This window comes from Haemaphysalis longicornis, unplaced genomic scaffold (genome assembly GCF_048455015.1).
Source record: "Haemaphysalis longicornis isolate Haplotype H1 unplaced genomic scaffold, Haemaphysalis longicornis Haplotype H1 scaffold_1, whole genome shotgun sequence".
Classification (NCBI taxonomy): Eukaryota; Metazoa; Arthropoda; class Arachnida; order Ixodida; family Ixodidae; genus Haemaphysalis; species Haemaphysalis longicornis.
In genome coordinates, this window is record NW_027526203.1 from 296,966,933 (window position 1) to 296,990,175 (window position 23,243).

Sequence of the window (23,243 nt, forward strand, 5' to 3'; positions counted from 1 at the left end):
GCTTCCTGTAAACTCTTCCCGTAAGGTCAGTGACCATTAGAATTCTGTGCCTCCCAGTGATGGTGTGAGAGCGTCCCTGTTACTGCTTTGCGCTTTCGTTTCTTAAGCAGAGCGGCCCCCCTCTGAAGTGGGCGCTACCTGTCACTCGTTCTACAAGCTGACGAACGATGGAGGACAGTGTTTTTGAAAGAGTTGTGTACTTCTCTCCCTTTTCTGCATGTTTAGGTTTGTTTTTGGTTTTGCGTTTTCTCTTTTTTTTTTTTTTTTCTCTCTTTTTTTTTTTTTTTTCTCTCTCTTTTTTGCAAACCTTCACCTCACCTCGCCGAGAGCGTGTTTGTTGCTACCTCTCTCCCCAAATCCCCCCTCTCTCTTTTTTCGGCGTCGTTGGACGACGAGCTTATAAATACGTGCACAGAAATACGAAATGTTGTCTTGAGAAAGATCGGCATCCGATCGAAACGTCGACCAATAAACAGTTTTGTTAGAAGCTATACCCATTTTTTACTATATATATATATATATATATATATATAGCAGAGAAGGAATTCTTGGCTACTGTTTAAATATTCAAAAACTTGGGTGCGACCACTTGAAAAACACTAACAAATACTTTATTTCGACAGTTTCGACCAGTGGTCTGGTCTGCTTCAGGGAAAATTACAAGTCATTTCCCTGAAGCAGACCAGACCACTGGTCGAAACTGTCGAAATAAAGTATTTGTTAGTGTTTTTCAAGTGGTCGCACCCAAGTTTTTGAATATATATATATATATATATAATTCTCTTTAATGTGAACTGCTGAGGTCAGCCCTGCTATGGACAAGGCTTGCTACACCAGATGGGGGGGGGGGGGGGGTGACTACGTTGATGAGTGCTGAATATCAGACATCAGGGTTACAGCAGGAAAAATACAAACATGAAACGTTAAAAAAAAAGGAGAAGAAAAACAAGAGAATGCTGCCAGCAGAGTCCGGACATAAAAATAGAATTGAAAAGAAAATCGTTAATGGAAACTCTGAGCAGAATGAAAAGTAAACGACTGGAAAAAAATGAGTGATAACACCAACCCAAGAAAAATAAATAGGTGAATGCCACAGTGACACCAACACAAGAAAAATAAATAGATGAGCGCCACAGTGCGAAAGAGTAGATATCGTGCTCTGTCTGTGATGTAGAGAGATTTGTCCAGTTCAGTCTCTCGTAGGAACCGGAGCAGAACTTTTGTACCTAAGGTACTGTCAGCACTATTGGCCGAGGGCCCAAGAAAATGCACTCCAACGTCACCCCTAGTAAACACTGCTGTGCTGAAGTATACGGGTTGACATCTTTTATTAAAAATTAAAATGTAATATACCCGCATCCTGCTACAACACTGCGATAATCTAATACAACACACCAACCTACCGCGCTTCGCAGGGGATTGATGGTTGCGACTGATATTTAAATTTTCGTGGCCCCGTTGCTCGTAGAACTTCTGATTTCACTAAAAGAACGTAAGGGAACGCATAGCCGTTGCTTTTCTTTGCGATTTTCAGTTTCATCGCCAGCGCTTATTTGTTATGCCAACAGACATGGAACATGCTGCGTACCGCACGGATTGCAACATACAGAGCGAAGTTTGTTTTGTGTATATAATGCATGTTTCTTGTGTTGTATGTATATCACGCCGCATGTAGATTTTGGCTCGGGTTTTTCTCACGATGGGGACTTTTTATATAATTCAACCTTTTCGCCAGTCGTTGCGGCAACTGAGTAACTTCCCACGCCGTTTGAACGACATCTTTCCTGGCCTCCTTTCACGTTGTGGCGAACAAGTGGAGAAGCGGTTCCCACCTGAAGCTGTATCTTCTGAGCGCAATGGGGGACAACACCCTGCCGCAGTCAACGCGGCGGTGGCGAACACGTACTGGGGCGCTTTGCCCTTTGCGATGACCGGCTGCAGGCTTGAATGTATCCGTTTCATGCATGTTGTGTTCGCGCGGCAGGCGCGCGCCCTTCACGGCGCGCCCACTGGCTGCTCAGTTGCCGCACGTGTTTTCCAGACCCACGGCAGCTGCGCTCTAGCCTTACGTCAGGGAAAAGGCTCGAGCGCGGCGCGCAGCCGGCGCTGCAGACTAGGGCTCGCGCTCGCTCCGCAAGCGCCCATGCTGCCAGTCGGCCGTGCGCGCTCTGTGAACACGCCCCTGCGGCCTCGGTGATCGCTTGTACCGTGTGTATACGACCGACATAGCCACTGCGGGAGTCAACGAAGCCGTCGAACGGTCTATCCAACTTGCCGGTCTTCGCTGTGAGTACGTAATGCGGCTCTCGCTCGTAGAACCCCCTTCCATTCGGTCCCAGCCAGCTGTGTTCGCAGCGCGCAGGTCGCGTGTATAGATACCGGAAACGCGACTTCGGGTTGTTATACTGCACGGGCCTCGAGACAATGGAAAGAACAAAATGAACGGGCTAAACCGAGTGGTGCCACGGCGCTCGCCCCTGCTGGCTGTTTTGCATGACGAGTTGCAGGTTGCTACGGGTGCACGCACTGTTCTGGTGGCAACGTCCTGGACTGCCAGCACGGAGCAGTGCGCGCTCTTCTCTGCAGTGTTAGCTCGCTTTTATCGCTTTCCGAGGAAAGGGGTGGGGGGGGGGGGGGGGGTTAAGGAGCACATGTGGCTGGAAGTGACGTCCCCCGGACGGCTATGGCAAAAAACGCAGTGACTATGTACCATGATCCATTTCTCTCGACAACGACTGCTCATGTGGCAAATGTGGAGACAGTTTAATATTTCATGAAGCATACTCGTATATGTGTGTATGGAGAGTCATGTGACGATTCTGCTGCATTTGCTCGATCTTGATAACCCCATTATTTCGAACAGGGCACATTCCGTAATTCATTTTTTCATGACCGGCGTTCACGCGTGCTGACATCCGAATGTTTATATTGATCGTATAGTGCCCGCGTGTATTATCTTGTTAAAGACGTTTTGCGATCACGCCAGTTTCCCTTGTCACGTAACGTTGGAATTAATAGCTGGACGCCATGGCACACTAAACCGTCATTGCCGTCATGCCATGTTCACGTTAAACGCACCTGAGAGTACCACTGTTTTGTTCACGAATATTTTTACATATATCTAGCGGAACGATGTTTTTTAGGCACGAAAAAAAAAATGGCAGACGTAAAATGTGGTTCCAACAGGTTAACGCCAGTGTAATCCCACTGATAATCTTGAGAAGGATTACGAGATCGGATTCTCAGTTTACATGCATGCCGGTCAAAGAATGCAAGCGGTACTCGGTGGTATGTTTTCTGATGCTTCTGTGGCGCTGCTGACGTGTGCATGGCTAAATTCTGGCAAACCTTCGTGAATAAAAGATCGTTGCCATTTTAATACAGCAATGTATTCGTAGCGAGGTTTCAAAATTCATAGAGAGGTTGTAAAAATGTTCGCACGCTTTCCCATTTGAAATACATGGGCGATCCTGCGAAGGGCTGGGGTTTCAGCAAACGGCTGTCATTGACTTTATATATCAAGGGTTCGGAACGAAATGTTTTTCGTTCATGCGTCTGTTTTGTTTCATAAATAAAAGTTCCGTTCCGGTTCAGCTCCGGAACGAATAAAATAATGGTTCGTTACGGTTCATAACAATTCGTGTTTACGCCCAAAAAAAAAGATCAGATTTATGAAATGTCAAAAAGCATTGATGATTATGAAATTACCTCAGAAAAGATGAAGTTATGCTTAATAATTTCTTCTAAAAATGTCCGTTGAATAACTCAACTACGCACAAAAAATCTGAGGACACTTAAGCACTTCTTGTCGTATCCTTTTTGATGGCGCAGCTGCAAATGACGCTTCAAATTTTCCCCCTGGTCCCCGGAAACTACACGCCGGCAGTCCTCAGCCTGGCAACTAGGTTTGATTGAGACGCTGTGGTCGATCAAAAATCCTCGTGCGCTATTTGTTTTGGAGCGCCCCATTGGAGTGAACTGTACAATTTTTAGGTGCGAACACTCCAAGCTTCCACAAAACCAGCGTGCTCCGCGGGTGCGCTCAATTCTTGAGTAGGGCGCTTTGCTCTGGAACCCGAAGATTAAAGCTCTTATGAATAAATCTGAGGCAATTCAAAGCTACGCAAAGCCACGCCCAAGCTACGCGTGAGCTATGAGGAGTGCTCCGGATTAATTTCGACCACCTAAGGATCTTTGAAATGCGCCAAAATATCGGAAAACGGGGCTTTCGTTTCTTGCCTCCCTCTGAAAAACGGCCACCGCAGCCGGTATCGACCCTGCGTCCTCTTGCCTATATAGCAGCACAAACGCCTTAGCCACTGAGTCATCGCGGCGGGTGATCCATGGGGTCAGGGTGCGCTATGGTGCGTCATGGCACGCCCTCTTTCCAGAGCGACCTGTAATTTATGTCTTTATCCGCAATGCCTTACTGGTAGGGTTGGCGAATATGTGTAAATAATTGGAATTCCCGAGAAATAATCAAATATTTACTTACTGGGAATGGCGGCAACTGCTATATACATGCGCTTTAAAGTCGCACTGCTGCTCCGTTGCACTGCGTTTTCTTTCTGCAACCTGCGGTGATCTGAAGCCTGTTTTCTTCTCTCTCCGTGCTGCAAAACGGGCCCCAACGGACGGCGTTTCGACAACAGTCGCTCCTAGACCGGATTCGGCCTCTCTTCCGTAAATGGGCTTTGGGGGTACCCGTGAGTGCCATCCCAACCCACTCCGCCGCTGCGCTTTCACCGCCAGCGTCGAGCAGCAAAAGCGAAAGAAATGACGCGCCACACATGATATCCCATCACGAAGTATATAGCTGGCACCGAAGCAAGCAAAGGTGTTAATATCCAATCCCCTCCACTTTTTCCCTTTTATTTTGACTGTGTAACCCTTCATAATGCCAGCAAATAATTTCGCTGCACGAAGCGCGCGAGATCACTGGGCGAGTTCACTGGCTAATCTAATTTGCATGCATACAGCGAAGCTTCACTTCAACGAACTACTGGGCCTCGAGAAAAAGTTCCTTTAGGTGAAACTTCGCTAAAAACGAGAGAAATTACCTTTTACTGGGGGGAACAGAAGAAGTCATATTCTGAAATTCGTGGTAGTTTTTTTGCATTGTTTTTGCGTGAATTTAAATAAAAAAATGTGGTGCCTTATGTGAATCGCTCGAATGGGCTGAGTTCCATGCCCCCGTGTATGCGACATTTCGGCGCATGTTAAAGATTCCCAGGTGGTACTTAAGCCTTCTACAACGGTGCCTTTCATGGCCCAGGCTCAGCTTCGACGCGTAACACCCTCATTTCTTAACTTTTTTCGTTTTATGTTCCACCGGTATACACGCCCCTACCAGAGTCGAATGAAGCCTGACTGGGAAGCTGGTGCCACCAGTTAAAAACGCCTGCTCTGAATCGAACCACCTGCCCGAATCTCAACTAGAATTGTGGGAGGAACACGAATAAGCATGTGCCGCCCCAGTAAACGTTGGCAAAACTAGAAAGTATACGTCGTGCAATAAGAATTTGTCTAACTGCGCCTAGAATCTGATGGCCTTCCGACCGGCAGTGAAAAATAAAAAAATATACTGCCGAATTAAGATCTCCAAAAGATGTACGAACACTCAGGTACAATGATCGTAACTGAGCGGTCTCATCTAATTGTACACTAACCGTTTTTATCGTGAAGTTCGCATTAATAGCGCGTGCGTGCAATCTTATTTCCCGTTTTCGGCGTCAGCCCTTGTTGATGTTCTAGGCACATCAAGCTGATTCAGCCTTTACGGGCGACACATGTGGAATGCATTGTCCCTTTATTTTTATAACTCAGCCGTAGTGTACAGGTAGGTGCGAGGGGAATGCTTCTGCCGCAGTCGCGAAAACACACGGCTGAAGGGTGGGGCACACTGCTGTACGAATACAGCGCGTAGGCGGTCTCTTCTCTAGGCGCGCGAAACGCTCAAAACGTCCGTTGAGGTTTTCGCCATCTGTTGTTTTTCACAAACTAACCTTTATTCTCAATGCCTTTTGTTTGTACATGTGGTAACTCACTGTGATTAAAGTAGCAATATAAACGGGGGCCGACGAATAGGGGACGCATCCGCATAGGGTATCCATGTTTTGCAGACTCTAGGGTACGTCGCGCTACTCTCTCCAGCCCTCCCTCACGCCCACCTGCCACGTCCATATGCTAACTACACAACATGCACCCCGACCACAACGTTGGGCGTTGGGCTCACCGCTCTCGCAACGTTTATCGCTGTTTTAACCACGCCTCCCATTGCCATACCATCCTCCTCACCGACGCCTCCCCTACCCATATATGGCGGAGTCAGTGTCGTGGTCGACCCGAACCTGACCACGTTACGTGCGGGCTCGGAACTAGTTTTATAAGTGGGAACCAGTGTTAACACTCTACACAAGGGGAGAAGACAGACACGGACGCCACTCCCCTTGTGTAGCGTCTTAACACTGGTTCCCACTTCTAAAACTGTGAACCAACTGGCCCAGCTTTCTACCTTACTCGGAACTAGGCTCCACTTATCCCGCCGCCATCGAGGAGAGGACCACTGCGCGCCGTATTTTCTCGATCCCAAGCTTGCCCCCTTCCGATAGCACAGCCTACATCCTCACGAATTCGATGGCTGCCTGGCGCCGATCCCTCTCCAACTTTCTCACCCAGCACGCTATCTTTTCTCAAGGCTTGACCCTTTCCTAACCACCGTTATATCATCCCGGGTAACGAACGTGCTCACTCGTTGGCCCGAGAGCTCACCTACTAGACCACCCGCGGCTCTCCCGGTGGGTATTCTCACCACCCCACCCATCCCTATCGCGACACCAGGCCGTGCTGTGGCGCCAACTGCAGATGCATTCATTTGCAACTCCCATTAGCTGCCCCTCCACCTCCCCCCCCCCCTTTCCCCATCCAGAGTGCCCCTTCTGCGGAGACGCTCCCCCCCCCCCCTCCCCCCCCCCCCCCCCCCCCCATTGTCCGACCCGTCACTGCAAGCCTGATCAGAACGGATCAGCTGACCCGCACATCGGCGCCTGATCAGCGACTATTGATCGAACACGCCGAAGTGGCGGCGGTCACTTATAAAGCCCTGGACTGAGGACTCTACCCGGACTTGTCATTATTATTTTTCTTTCATTTAACAAACGTGTATAGCACCCCTACCTAGGGCCCTTTTTTATTACAAAATATGATGTATACCTGCCTCCATCTAAAGTGCTTCCTTTCGTACGTACGTACGTCACGGCGTGTCATCTGCTCCCCTTGTTATCATCGTGTCAGGTGTAAACAACAACTCGAATGAAACTAAAGCATTAGACTACAGGCTCTCTGCCATTTACTATCCATCACCATTCTTGCTTGACAATATCGCCAAACGCCGTAACTGCTAAACTAAGAACACAATGTAGCAGGCTGATAGATTCTTGCAGTGACGTTCAATAGGTGCTTTATCAGTTTTTACTGCACGTAGAGCACCACCATTTCTTTCGTAAAGACTGTGTTCTTTGGTCCTCCCTCTCCGTGTCCTGAAGGGAGGCAGCCGCAGTTGCCATCGGGCCCATGCACTTACAACGTGTGTGTTGGTTTGGGAAACGAAGCGGGGGTAAAAAGGGAACAAAGACGCAAGGTTATGGAGCTCGAGAAAGGAAGGACGCGTATCCTTCATCAGGTAATCCTAAAAGCGTCGTCCAACACAATCCCGCCTTCCTGCACTCAGTTTTTGTCTCCGCTAGGACTGCCAGTCTCCGATTACGTGACCTCCTCGGCGGACCTTTAATCTGCACACGAGTCTGACAGTTCACCAGGGAATCACGAGTGGGAGTACTGACACCAAAGTTGCGTTTTGTCGTGTTTTTATTTTTGCTTTTTTGAGTCCCTGCTAACTTGTAACGCACGAATTAGGACGGGCCAACGGGCTGCCGACAATATATTACAGCGCCATTCGTTGTACCAGTTTTGGTTTCGGCCGCTTAGAGCCGTGAAGCAGGAGCGGCATACGTCACTTTTTGCTGTCCAAACAAGACGCCAGGATTGGTGTCTCAGTGGATAAGGCGTTGTGCTGCTGAGCCCAAGGACGCGGGTTCGATTCCCGGCTGCGGCGGCCGCTTTTTTGATTGAAAAGCGAAAACGCCCATGTGTCCGAGATTTCGTCTCACGTTAAAGATCCCTAAGTGGTCAAAATTAATCCGGAGCCCTCCACTACGGCGCGTCTCATCGCCTGTGTAGCGTTGGCGCGTTAAACCTCATAATTAATTAATAATTAAGACGCCAGGATTAGAAATGAAATCAAAAGCATCCGAGGGTCCTTTTCATGACCACCTATACTCCATCTGAATTAAAGGGTTGCCCCGCATATTCAGGAGGTCTGCAGCTACCCCCGTGTCGTTCGTTTGGCGTGCACGCCTTATCGGTTTCGTTCCGGACTACCGTAAAATAACCAGCAAGCGCCTCCATCTTCCTGAAATGATGAGGAAATTTTAAAAGAAACTAACGGGCGTATAGGGCTGTCTCGATATGTGGCTAGTAAAGCAGAAACTGTTATTTTTACTTCTAGGTTATATGTTTTACGGTGTTACTGTTTTCTCCTTTCAAGGGAGGGGGGGGGGGGTATAATTTGTTCTATGGGCGTTTGTTTATTTTCCAAAAATGGGTGTTTTTTATTACGTGTATACTCCCAACGCAAAGAAGCGGTAATTATTTGTGCCAAAAGTTTCGATAAACACCGCCTGGAAAATTTCAGGTTGGACTTGTGGAAGTTTTTAACTTGTGGAAGTTTGGACTTGTGGAAGCACTTCGGTATGCCTACCTCGATCACCACACACAAATTAAGTGCTTCAGGGGAGGAGTTTCCCTAGTGCAGACGCAGAGATGTCTGCCGGCGTATGCAGTGGAGTCTGTTACCGTGAACGATTTAATTCTGCCACAGGACCTGATTTTCGCATATTTCTGGAACAAGCACCAATTCTGCGAAACGTATTTCTCGCAGAAAATTGGGCAAAACATTTTCGCTTTAACTAAAAAAATATATTTAAATATGTCGGCGGGTTCCTTCGTCTGTAGCATAAATCAATGAATGGAAACTTCATTTTCATCATCCTCGGTGGTCATGAAGTACAGTCATGGCCCGTTCTTTGTGGGAAATACAAAAACACCACATGTCAGAAATCACGAATACCGAAGAAACTTTCCTTTACATCACCAGGTAACAGACATGCCAAAGTTAGCTGTTCCGAGCGGAAGTCCCTGTTCGCGATGTACGAGTGGAGTTTTTGTGAGCTGAGCTTGCCATGCCTGCCTCGGTAGCGGCCCCCTTGTTTTTGTGCGCGTTCAGGCACGTGGATAGGTTATACAGTGCATACTGTTTCCGTTGAAGGGAAACAATGAAAGACATCCCGAACGTATACAGGCCAGAAGAAGGTGATTTGTGGGACCTTTTGAGGGTAATTCTCGTTTTTCGTACCCTCAATTGCGCGGAATTGAGCTGTTGCGAAATACTCTAATAGTTTCAGTTTAATTAGCAAATAAAAAGGTGCTTGGTGTACACTTGAACACTTGTAGATTTTGAACACTTGTAGGTCAAAAATACAGTCTAGACGTCATGAAACATGCATTCGCATATTTTGATCTTTGTTTTTTTGCTCGAAATATGTGTATATATATAGTTGGAAAGGGCGTGGTCAACATGTATTCTGTGTTCAGTCCTATCTGCAACGCGTAAATTTATTAAAAACGCATTCCAAACGTCGCATCAGCGAGACTGGAAATGCTCCCCTACAAAGGGGTTCCTGGGATAATATAGGGCAGCCGTCTCAACCTTCCTTTGCTATAAGTTTACCTGTTGCCTCGTTAGTGACTGGATATGCACCAACTGCGCAATGGAAAACGGACTAAGAACGAGAAGACAATTCCGCGCCTGTACAATTGATTGCCTTCTCTCTCTGCGCCCGTCTTTCAAATCACGGTTCGTTTCAAGCAGTATCCTCTCCCACCACGCTGTAACGTTAGTGAACTGCCCAACATTGCCAAAATAGCCCAGTTATTTTGCACGACTCGCAATCAGAAGCACTTCACAATACTGCATCAGTTAAAACGCCTTCACAGTCAGACTTCTACGCGTGGCAGCAGAACGCAGATCCGCTTGCTGTTCTGAAGAGAACGGAACATGGCCACCCGAAGCCTGGCCTGAACATAGTGGTCTTCCTGTTGCACTCACATGTGCACGGTGCATGATCCGACCCATTTTTAACATAAATAAGAGCTTTTTTTTACGCTGTTCAAAATCTCGGTGTCGTTCACTGGTAACTTTTTGAAACAAAATAACTTGTTAACGGCAATTAAAAAAACAAGTGGTGGGTGCCGCTATCATTGCGGCAGTTTTCTAAAAAGCCATTTCCCCTGTTTTAAACCATTTTACAATTTCCGAACCAGCTAATGCTCACCGACGTTTTTTGGCGAAAACAGAGATGTTGCTACAAATGAGCTATAAATAAGTAGATACAGTAAGAGCTTGCATATTTTGTAGCAATACGTACATTTTACTCACTTTCTTATAAATAAGCCTCTTAGGCTACACCACTTCTGGCCCTCGACAGTGGAGAGAGGCTTCTTTTAAGCCTTTTCCTTGACGTACGTTGTACTTCCTTCGGTATATAGTTTGTGGTATTTGTTTCGAAAGCAAACTGACGGGTCCACGTGTAAGCTCGCGCCTGATGTGGTACAAAACTCCTCTCATGAAGTATACTTACATCCTGAACTTTGCAAGATCAATGCAATGACGCCGCTGGGCAATGAAGCAATTAATATTGATTGCTGCGTACTGCTAGCTCGCAGATATCCCCTGCGGCGTTAAATGACATCTGAAACACGTTTGCAGTACAGTTATTTTTTTCTGATCTCTACGACTTGAGGATACATTAGTTGCCTTGAATTGAAGGACATTGGGAATCAATGACGAAGCTTTCAGATTAGACATGATTGCTTAAAAAGGGGGGTGTAGTCGATGAGAAACAAAGTACATATATGTTAGAAGGCAGGACAAACTGGGAAATGTAAGCGCTGAGCAAGTCATCTCATGTGCTGTACATGACTGTAAAACAAATGATGCGGGGAAGCTCTTGCAAGTCATGTTCAAACAATCACTGTATATATGATACGCACCGTGTGCATGTAGGAGGGGCAATAGCTGGCCAATTTTGGGAACTTCATGGTGCGCCAGAGAGAGAAACAAAATGTTGGTAAGATTGCTTTGTTTAACAAAAAACAATTTTTTTAAATTCTATATGCATATTAAGGATTCACCAGGAGTTTGGCCTTGGAGACCTGCACGTTAGTGGAACAAATGGATGGCTTGTAATGAGCGAGCGCGGCGGAATAGTTCCAGCTCTCCGATGGCGCATGTAATTGCACCACTGGCGGAACCCGGACCTGCAGTACGCCCTCCATTACGCTATCGGCCCGCAGTGCACGTTTCGTATACCTCACAGTTTATCGAGGTAAACAGAGTGTGCTATACATCGCCCGCGTCTCAAAGTAGCCTATACCAAAAGCTTTCTTAACAAAATCAGTCTGATGGCATCACCTCTGTGTCCCTTTTGCGGTGTAGGAGGGGACACTGAACACCTGTTCTGTGTTTGTCCACGTTTCAACTCGGCGCTAATGACAGCGCGAAGCTTAGTAGGGCGAGAACTCTCAGCATGAAGGACATTTTAGGCCCCTGGAACAGAGAATACAGTGCAGTGCGGGGTTTTAAAGCTCTTGTGCGTATTCTTAGAGACTCTGGACTCGACTCCATCCTGTGACTGCCTCTGTCGTGTGTTTTTTATGTGTGTGCGTGTGTATACGTCTGGCGGATTTTCTTTCGTTTTTCTTTTTCTTATTTGTGTTATTCATGTTGGCATCTAAGCCTCATCACATGTTCACCAACCACCTGAAGTAGCAAGCCCAGCAGTATGCAGGGCTGACCTGTTCAGTCTCATTAAATAATTCTCTCTCTCTCTCTCTCTCTCTCTCTCTCTCTCTCTCTCTCTCTCTCTCTCTCTCTCTCTCTCTCTCTCTCTCTCTCTCTCTCTCTCTCTCTCTCTCTCTCTCTCTCTCTCTCTCTCTCTCTCTCTCTCTCTCTCTCTCTCACACACACACACACAAAGACGCGTTCCGATGGTTAAAGAATGCGCATGGTAGATACCCCGCGAGCGTTCGACTGCTCGACCAATATTTGAAAAATATTAACGAATTCCAATAACCAGGATACATTAGCGTGTTTCGATGACCACAGTTTGATCTGTTCGCCGAATCTAATCGATAAATATTGTTTCCCTGGCATTGTGCGGATTACAATCTCCACTTCCGCAACTGTGACCTGTAGCACGAATCATGTTGCTCAGTCCTAGCATCAGGGCGGCAATATTGGCCTCAGAGCTCGTCCCCAGTGGTTAACGCGGAAAGCGAGCGGCTGCGACAACAACTCAGACCGCTAATCACAGCGTACCGAGGATTGCTGTCGGACGAAGAGGATTCGAAGCTCGTTGCAGGCGATTAACCTTGCCGCTCCCTCAGTCTTTCCCTCGCTTCGTCTTCCGTCTTCCGCATATAGTTTTCTTTTGCTGAACGGTGATCGTTTGCGACGTGCGCGTTGACAGCGCAAGATGATCCTTCGGTTGCCCGCAGTCATGTCCTTGGGCGCATCCATTTGTGTACCGGCGAGAAGCGCCCCATGCGTGGCGCAATTGCCGTTAAGAGGGAACCTGTACAGCTGAGTGGAGCGTAGTACGAGGTTGAAGGTAACACCACGGCTGCTGCCACACAGATGAGCTGCTGGTCAATAATAGAGCTGTGCCGTCCTTTTGGCTTTATGGATTCACTTATTTTTACTTTATCATACCTTGATTCGTTAAAATTCAGATCCTCGCAGTAAGACTATGTTCAGACTACCGACGTAACAGCCATATGTGAGCTATGGACGTAAAAAAAAAAAAACGGTGTGTCAGTTCGGTTGGTTGAGACGCGGAATGATGTCATTCTTTAAAGAGATTAAAGAGAACAGTCTGAACCCGGCCTAAAGCGTTCATTGCCAGATTTTACATTAATAGAGAGGATAGCAGTGCGCTTCTAACGGCTGCGCGTCTAATTAATAATTCATGTCTACACTTTTCGGTTAACAGTGAAACCTCGGTAAGTTTATCCGCAAGTTCAGGAATTATAAAATGGGTCCACATCTGCAAGTCTCATTTTCTGTATGTTTCCTCCATAGACGCGACGGCAAGTGTAATCGAAAATATCCCCGTCAATAATGGCGAAGTTCCATATCCGAATACAGCAGAGCCTGGAATCGCGCAAAAAGTGTTGATGATACGCACTATGCTCTTCTTTTTTCTGTGGAACATCTCATTTATCGGCCCATTTACCCGAAGGCATTGCGCGGGTTACAATCTCCACTTATGCAACTGTGACTTGTCACACGAATCATTTTGCTCAGTCCGAGCAGCAGGGCGGATATATTGCGCTCGGCCTGGCGCGGCTGGCCTTATAACTTTGCGTCAATCACCGGCCGGACCGCTCCCCCCCCCCCCCCCCCCCCCCCTCATCTCGATAACCCACAACCCACCACTCATTACTCCTGTGTGCGCAGAATCATAGAACGAATTCTTAAATCGTAGGACAAATTCTCAGGCGCCTCCAACCCTTCCTTGAAGGGTCGGAGGCGCCCTATACTCGACACTTGGTATGGCTTCAGGAAACACCTGAGGATATTGTCCATCGAATTAAAGAGGTCCTTGCTCCAGCCACCCGTGGCTCCCCTCGAGCCTTTCTTGCCTTAGACTTAACACGCATTCGATAATGTTTGGTATTCAGCCACCCTATTCCACCCTCTATCAAACAGGATATGGCCCCCGTACTTACTCATACATTGCTGACTTCGTTTCTCTATACCAAGCTGTACGTTACTCTATACCAAGAGGGGAGGAGGGGGGGGGGAATTAAATCTTCGCCTATTGCACTGCGCGACCAGGGCATACTTCCATCTGGTGTAGCAAGCTAGGTGTCTTTGCCAGGCTAACCTCACCTGTACCATTAAAGACTATTCTCTCTTTCGGGGCACGCTTCAAGATTCCGTCCTCTCTCCACTGCTTTTTATTCTCACCCTCCTGGGTTTACCCCAGAGAAGTGACGCCATCCCTCGCATACACAATATTCTCTAAGCCGACGACATAATCAAATGTACGGACACCGACTCCACACGAAACATTCAAGGCGCCCTTCGATGGGTCACCAGTGTCGTTGGCAATTATGTCTCCTCAGTCGTTCTTCAATTCTCACCACAGAAATCCGAACCGAATATCGTTCGTAAACGTCCCCTTCTCTTCACATGGAGCCAGTCTGATTCCGTCTCGACGGCCATACTATACGGCTTAGATCCTTACTTAAATTTTAGGACTTACCATCCAGGGAACCACACGCAACGACCACACTTTATCTAAACAAGGCTTGCCTACTTCTCGATGACGGGCAAATTTACTCATCAGCAAACCTGCGCCCGCTCTCTCCAGGCTTCCAAAGAGACAGCACCGTCAACCTCTTACGACTTCCTAAGATGTTGCTAAATGTTAATGTTCCGACAGGCAACGCTTCTCTTCCGCCTCAACCGCAAACACAGCAAAGCAGAATATCAATGCTCTGCCCAGTCCGCCTCAATCGCATGTTTTCCACAGGAACTGGGGTACTAGCTGGGCGAGGAACTGGGCGACCTTTTGAGGATCGGGATCGTTATCTACACGTCGTCATGCGATTTCTGTCATTAGTTAGGGGCGGATCATGGTGATAATGCCAACGGGGACGCCGCAATCATGGGGTTCGTACGAAAGCAGAAATCTTATCGTACGAGGTCATCTGTAAGCTCGGCGCTGAGCAACGCTCTTTATCACAGCATTCTCATCGTCGTCATGGTCATCATGACAATAATCGTGCTCACGAACAGAATGGTGCGGAGAGGGGGGCAGTATCGCGTATCTTGTAAGGATACAGTGACGGGTCACTCCGCTGGTCACTCGAGGGAGGAGCGGAACTCTTCGCGGTGTGGCGGATGAGATTATGTTGTAATGACTCGCTACTGTCGCTCAGGAGTAGCGTGTGCATTGTTGTCGCTCCTCGTGAAGCATGTCATCGAGCGTAGTCTCTTCCTTAAAGATGGACAAAGAGTACCGGGTCCTTACGTGTCCGCCCGTCACTTCATATTCTACGTTTGTAGCAATTACTCTGTGAGAGGAATGACCGCTGGCGCATGGGGCCGGGCACTTTCTCCTGATAAAACTTTGAACCAACCCTTAAGTGGTTGCAAACGGGGTGCACCGGGCAAGAACGGTATCACCGGGGCTCGGTGGTCCCGTGAACGAGCATTTTGTAGGGTGAGGAGAAGCCTGCAACCTTTACAATGGCCCGGGGGAGAGGGAGTGATGCAGCTCTGCCAGGTAAAGGAAATGACCTCAGGAGGACGGCATCACCCAGATCAACGATGCGTTTAACTATAAGAGAGGGAAAAGTGCCCTCTCAGTCGAGTGCGTGTTCGTAAGTTATGATCTCAGGATTTTCCTGATTTCTGCGATCCTGACCACGGCGGGGAAAAAAGTAAAACGGTGACCGGCCCGAAGACGGCTATTGAATCTCGCGCACCCAGCAGTGCAATATGACCTGTTCACTGTATGAGTTATGCCATCAGTTTTAGTAGTGCCCTGCCTTCATACTTTGTGTTCAAGCATTCTTTCACTTTAGCTGGGCGGCTGAATCGAGTGGCAGACAGGCAGACCAAATTTTTCGGGTTTAGGCAGCGCAGAAAGCCTATTGACTTTAAATAAAAAACACGTCAGCGCCGCCGCGCCCGCACGAGTCGTTCGCATGTTGGTAAAAAAAGACAATCACCACGTGTTGTCGCGTATAAAATATTCACTGCGTATTTCCTTGCCTCGCGCTCAGCTGGAGCCCTACAGAACAGAAGAAAAATTGGCCGCGTATCTGCTCCTTTCGTTGCAAATGTCGTCAAGAGACGGTAGTATTTGTCGACATTTGCCAAGGAAATGCCCCCCTTTGCTTTCCCGCTCACCTCTCATGCTGTTCCTGTTCCGTCTCGCTCATCCCAAGGTAAACACACTAAAGATTTGCTCAAGGCGATTTGAATTCACCGCGTTCCATTGCTACAGGCCGGGTTCCTCGATGCCAGCGATGCAGTACGGCGGAGACGCGCGTGAATCGAGGCGGCCGACTTCAAGGATTATAGAACCGCGTTGCCGTGCTCCATGTGCGTTCCAAGCAGAACGTGGAACCTAGCTAGTGGAACCTTTCGTTGCTCTTGCCGAGTGATTTCTCATATGCCTCAGGAGGGGGCGCGGGCAACAGCAGGCGGCAGTTTTCTGCAGTAGATGTAGAATATCATTTGCTATCGAAAGACCAAGCATCCAAGAATTTTTTGAATAAAGGAACACTGTAAATATCCCTTGCGTACTAATTTACTGTCTTATATTTGCGTAATGTATTGTTCTTATTCAACAAAGTTGACAAGTATAAACATATAAACCGTGCTTAGACGTTTACATTTGGCTGTGAGTATAGAAGGCTATTCGCAGGATCCGTTTCACTTTGGCCGGGTGGCTGAATCGAGTCACCGACAGACAGGCAGACATACAGACAGACCGAAATTTCTGCGTTTAAGTAGCCCAAGAAAGACTATCGTATTTAAAAAAAACAGCTTGAAAAGAACGCGACGGATGCGATTCAACTATGCATGCTACGCACTATATGACTTCCCGATAGAAGGTTTGGGCTGCATTTTTCCCTTTGTGAAGGTGGTGGCTGCTAGCCAGCTACAGGTTATACTAGCTGCTATTTCGTCTGCAAAAGTTAGTTTTGTTTTTATTCTATCGTCGCTAGCCGAGCGCAGAATGTCACAGATTTCTGTAAAACGGTACACATTTGACGCGACCAGACGACAGGATGTCAGAGGGCAGACACGTCCGACGCCTGTGTACGGCTATGGGCTTTCAAGAGGATCACGGATTACATGAGTTCCGGCGACGACTCAGTAACTATAAAGAGTGTAATGGGTTTTTTGTGTAAAAAACTTTCAGTTGTTGCTCCCCTTTTTTTCGAGCTGCTTGTATGCTAATACAATGCTGGCCGGTAATTTAGTTACACAGGAAACCAAGCTTGGTCGCAAAGGATTGAAAACACTCTGAAATACTCCCGTGGGTATGGTGCGCCGAAAGGCATCAAATAGTCAATCAGTAAGACCAGCAGAGCGAATTCGGTGACTGCAAGGGCCCAGAACACGATCTGGCTCAATATGCGGCCTGCGCTGCACGATAACTTATTGTGAGCATGATGTTTTCAGTTGCACAGCGCCGCAGCTTAGTTCATATAAGCGATGGACCGGTTGTTGGGCCTCTTCGTTTGTTCTCTAACACCATAAAGCTCGTTTCTTATCCCTCAGCGTTATTCGTATTTTCATTTTTTCCATGGCTCGTTGAACTCACCGAAGTTTTCCTCGAGACCTGAAGCTTTTGCTTCATCGGGGAAACACAATGTTCTGGCTTCGTTGCCCGGTGTTGTCTCTCGGACAATGGGAACGTCTGCGTTCAAACTCCAGTGCCTTTAATAGGGAGCGAACACGCTTTTTTACTGCCGGCCTGAGCGCTTTCCGTGTGTGGTCATGTGACGTTTCGAGCCAGAGGAGAATCCGGGATCGCTCAGACAAAGGTCGGCTAAACTAGCTGTCGCCAGTTAACAAAAATCATAAATATAAATTTTGACCCCTTGAAATGATTGTTTTTTTTTTTTTTTTTTTTTTTGGGGGGGGGGGGGTATCTCGCGTTAACCTAGGAGATACGCCTCCGCAAAGTTAATATTGTGAGTTCCTAAAATTTTACAGCTTTTGTGTCTTTTTTTTTTTTCACTTGGTCGAGAAAGTGAGGCCCTAACTGTTATTTTCAAGGTATTCTTTCGTTGTATTTTAACGTCTCTTCTCTAATGAGCCAATTTAAAAGAGCTCCACTGTTGCCAGGGGATTTGATTCTTCTGTGCGGTAACATATGTTCTACGGGGTGCGCCTGAAATATGCTCGACCTAAAACTAACTTTTAAAGGGCGCTCTAAGCCCCTGGTACGAACATCGAAAAACATATGCTTCCTATGTTTACGTTGTCGCGGTTGATTGCAAAGCCGGTACCGTTGTGGCTCTTTGCAACAGCCGCACAGTTTTCGGCTGAAATAGTCGCGCAGAGGTCTGTGGCTGATGCGAACGTCCTTAAAGGTCTAGAGGTTGCTGCGAGCAAATCAGCGTGCCCCCTGCTTGTTTCAGCTTCTTCTTTCTTTGCGCAGCAACCATCCTTTGATCCCTGAAACGCGCGCACTCGCACACACGCCACCGAGCACGAACCGTTTCCTTTCCCCCATTAAAGAACCACACGCGCCGAGCCGTGAGCAGTCGGTCGTGCCGCGCTTCCTGTGCGGGCGAGCAGTGCTTTGTTATTCTAACGGCTTTGCCGGGGAATCTGTTCTCCTTTCTACGCACGGCTGAGCAGTCAAGTGATGCCCGCGCTGGCATCCAACAGAACTGCAGACTATATTTGGTTGCCGTCACCTTCTAACCTGGAAGTTTTTGCCCCAGGGCCGTGCGAGAACTCGGGCTCAAAGGGCGAGAAATTGACACTTGGGCCATTCGGACATGTTGGAAGGTTACGGGGAGCAACAACGTGGGTTCTAAAGCACAATCATCGCTCATTAATATTTACAAGCTCCAGTTTTCTACAGAAAGACGCTAACAGCGGGTATTCCGGTAAAGGAAGCCGAGAGCCCGCTTCCCTCGGGCGTGCTCAACGCAGGTGATATCAATATTAATGGGGTTCTCGGCGGCGGGCCGGCATCCTGGCCTTTGGGGACTAGCTTGTTCCGGTCCTATTCGGGCGCGCAAAGCAGTACAGCCTCGCCGTCAGCAGCATCACCCAGCCCGGCCAGCTCCCAAAACTTGATTACAACCTTCCGAGTTTCTGATATCAGGAAAACGTCCAGGGTATGAAGCGCGTCCAATTCGAGTGCGATCGCGAGACATAATACGATTTGGCCGCTTATGAGAAATCGTATAAAGCAGAACAGCTGCTTAACAGCCAAATAAACCACAATTTTGGCCACTTCTAAGCCAAAAATAGCTGAGCATCAAAATAAAGTTTAGTGTTTTGCTTTTTGAGCATCAATAAAAGTGTAGCTAATGGCTTCGTGTAGCAGTATCATGAGCGGGACGAGCATAACCCTCCATTACAGAGAACACGCCGGGCTCCATCTGTTTTCATACTTCATCTAGTAAGCTTGTGGGTCACGTGATCAAAAACACGAGAAAAGAACACGCGAAGTTACGGTTGTATTCATTACCGCGCTGATCGCGTTCCAGCTTGAGGTGCGCACGAATAGTCGGTGTCCGTATGATTTTCTATTATTGGGCCAAGCGTTTTGCTGTTTGCACCGCATAACAGGACCGATAGTCACGGCATAAATATAGTGCGCCATAGCTGCAGGCGATAGCGTGGCGACGGTGATGGCCATGAAAGTGATAAAGGAACTGCAGTTTGCGAGGCAACATTAAAACGGGGAGCTAAATTTGGTTGCTGTAAGTGATGAAAACAAAGGGATACAAATAAACGACTGCGCACGTTCTCCAGTTCAACACACGGCTTTCTCTCGCATTTTACTAGATCGCCTTGTGACATTCGCTAGTTTTAACTCAGAACGTGCGCTTATTTTGTTAGCGTTAACTTCCGTCTTCGTTTTTAGAATACGTATCAAGTGTTCTAATATCTTTTGTGTGCAACATCGACAGCTTCGGGGTGAATTTTGTGAGCTAAGCATCACATTACACGGCGTTTTTTCAGACCTTTACGTGCATGCGTCGCCGATCTCGTGTACGGTTAATTCATCCCGACAAAAAAATCACGATGTCCAGAATAGCGTTCATCTTATCTAGATGAGCCGTTAAAATTGCGCCACGTGTCACCAGAAACACATTACGTAAACTCCCGCTGTTTTAACATATATTGTATTGTGGCTAAGGCGTTGCGCTGCTGAGCATGAGGACGCGGGTTTGATTCCCGGCCGTGGCGGTCGCTTTTCTGGTGGAGGCGAAAAGCAAAAACTCCCGTGTGTACGAGATTTCGGCGCACGTTAGAGATCCCCAGGTGGTCAAAATTAATCCGGAGCCCTCCAATACGGCGCGCCTCACCGCCTGCGTTGCGTCGGCGCGTTAAACCCTACAATCAATCAATTAACCTATTGTATTCTCTGTCATTTCCCTGCCGCTGCGAAACATGCTTCGCAGTAAAATACCGGAATAAAATGCGGCTATACACTCCGCACAGAGGGTTAACAAGCGCAGCTGTAACGTGCGGCCGGTGTCGTGTCTGCCCGTGTGTTGTTACTCTTTGGGGTGCATTAAAGTCTTTTTCATCATACGTTGCGTGTTTGCGGTGTTTTCTTTCTTTCCCGTTCCTGCTCGCGGCGTCGCTGATGCCTGCTCCTTGGGAGGACGTATGACGCGTGGCCGACCCATTTCGAAGTAACGATCGGCTAATTTTTGCCGTTGACACGTTACGCTGCGGGCAGCGCGGGCCGAGGGCCGCCGTCATCAGCTTGATCTGTTATTCACGCAGTAGCTCGCTGCGCTCGCTTGCTGCGAGAACCCCAGCCAATATGTCTCCCCTTCCTTCTCCCCTTACTAGGACTTTTCTACACAGAACCGCTGGATTTTCCTTTCGCCTTAAAGGAGCCATGAAGAGAAAATACAACTTCGTTTAATTTGAAAGAACTAGGATACAGTATCTCACTCAGCTGCATTGCAGCCCCAAAAGATGTTTTTTTAACGAAAAAAAAGCAAGAAGTATTTAATAACTTTCAAATTTTGCGCCATAGTGACGTGTTATTAGCGAGATTGACGTCATACGGGCCAACAATAAAACATAATTTTCAGTCCGTTAACTGCACGTTAGCATTCAAGTGATGCGGTAAAATGGAACTAGAGACCCCATTACAGACGTCCAGTCATGTGTCGTCGCGACAGGTCAGTTAGGGGGGCGCCAATTGCACAAACAAGGTTCCGTGACGTCACAGAAAAGTTGCGGGAAATTGGCTAGGGGGTCGCCACGGCTTCACACGTTTTCGTTAATATCTCCGTTATTTTTTCGAAGATTGCGATGATATTGGTATCATTGTTATCGGGACTAAGCAGTCTTTCTAATAAAACCAACTTGTATTTTCTCTTCATGGCTCCTTTAAAGCTTAAAAAACACAAAAAGCCAAATAGCGTTTTTTTTTTGTTTTTTTGTTTTTCAGTACAGAAAGCTTTGATAAGCGTCGGCAGGGAAGCCATAATGCTTTCGCAGTCAAAGCACGTAGGCAGACATAAGGGCCCGGAGGAATATCATGTTTTGCGCTTTCATAAAAACAGCAGCTGCACCTATTCCCATCTGGCTTTTCCAAACCTGTCCGCTGTGGGTTCCAACCAGGAACTCGGCAGCGCAGGTGTCGGGGCCGCGTTTAGTTGCCGCGCACGCTCTTCAGCGCTAACCGTTACCCCACACGTTGATTGCCCGTCGCTGTTGCAGTGCCATCTTCGCAGTACCCGCGTGCTGCTTAGACAATCAATACAAAGCGTAACTCAGGGGCATGTGTGAATAACAAACATCCAGTGATATCCTAGAAACGCGGAGAAAAGTTCGTTTTAGTCTAGCAAATCCCAAATCCACGAGATGCCAATTGAGACTTGACTTGGATGGACGAAACAGCAGATCCTTACCAAGCGAAGCTACGATTGTTTGCAGAAAGAAGTCCAAGAGTAGGACAAGATTTTTATTTGTTTTAAAGCGAAGCTGTAGTGTTGTCACTGATGGCGTCTGTGACATGAAAGCGCCCTGCAGGGAAGTCACCTTTCTCTGACGGTGACGATGAATGATCGTCGGTGAAGTGAACGAAAAAAACGCTTCAGAGGCCGGAATAGAACCTGGGTCTCTCGCGTTATAAAGCTGGCGTCTATCCGATTGCTCCATGTCGGCATGGTTGAAACTCTCAGTCCAAACTCAGAAAATCAAAGAATACGTCACGAGAAATTTCGCGTTCAACCATCGTTGTCAATAGACGGAGGGGTGCACGATTTTTTATTTGTAATTATTTCTATTATTTTTTATTACTAATTTCTCATTGATTGGTTCCTTTTAATTACTATTTACTTCTAATTGGTTTTATATGTAATTCGTCTTGTGCTGGACGATTCAGTGACCTGCGATTGCGACTCTGCTTTCACGCCGGGGCGGGAAAATACGAAGTGCGGCGAAGCTCAATCAAATAACATAGCGCTTTTTTTCGTTCGTGCTTTACATATATATATATATATATATTAACTGAAAACCCTTCGATATAGTTGAACATAATTTAACCCGGTGCTTGGTATGTAGAACAGATAATAAAAGCAGATTTTTTTGCTTCTTTTCTTTCTCGAAAACTGAAGTCGTGAATCTTCCAGTATAAACTAACTACACATGCAAATCACACCAGTTTCAGTCACCTTCGTCCAAGTAATTATTTGCGCCTTTTTTTTCTTCCGTCCCACGTCCCGCAACTGGGGTTACGTTGCCGGTGGCCACAACTAAAAAGAGACGAACATTGTCTTTACAGCAAGAGACTCAAAATCATCTGTTGAAGGTGCTGCGTTGTGGAGTGCTGCCGCGCCGTGTTATCTTCATCCTTGGCAGGCGTTTATTTTTGCTCCTCGGTTTTTCGGTCGCCGCGTCGTAACACAGCGTCGATCAGATTAAGTGGGGCGCCTCGGGTGCCGCGGGTCGTTTTCATAACCGGCCCGAAGGCTGTCCTTGCCCCGAAATTCTGTTCGCGGTCCAAGGATGAGGAAGGCGGGCTTTCTTAGCGTGCCGGGAAACCTCGCTCTGTTTTCCGTAGCGGCGCGATGCAATCGTATACGCACCTTGTTGCCTTGGCGTCGATCTTGTCTACGTACCACGGTAACGAAACTGAAGGTGAAGTCTCGCACAGCGTTCTGGGGAGAGGATAGGGAACCGACAATGAGCCGTGAGTTCCGGACGAAGCCTGTCGCCGCACGACGTGGCACAGTGCATGCGCGCACCGCCGACGAGAGGTGTTTAGCGTTACGTGATGCAACAGCCGACTTCCTTTTCGGAATTACGGGCTGCGATTGTG

The 23,243-nt window shown here is 47.6% G+C and overlaps 1 protein-coding gene across 16 annotated transcripts in view; it reads left to right on the top strand.

Moving 5' to 3' along the window:
* The window catches only part of LOC144148562 (E3 ubiquitin-protein ligase MARCHF8-like), a 190,236-nt gene that overhangs the window by 75,221 nt on the left and 91,772 nt on the right, over positions 1–23,243 (top strand). Inside the window, exon 1 of one of the 16 annotated variants that reach the window (XM_077680092.1) lies at positions 2,088–2,290. The exons of 8 other annotated variants lie outside the window; for them this stretch is intronic. The gene's annotated coding sequence lies outside the window, so the exon portion shown is untranslated. Of the gene's footprint in view, positions 1–2,087; positions 2,291–23,243 lie in introns of those variants that run through there. 7 more of the 16 variants (XM_077680081.1, XM_077680112.1, XM_077680103.1 and 4 more) reach the window with 7 other exon arrangements.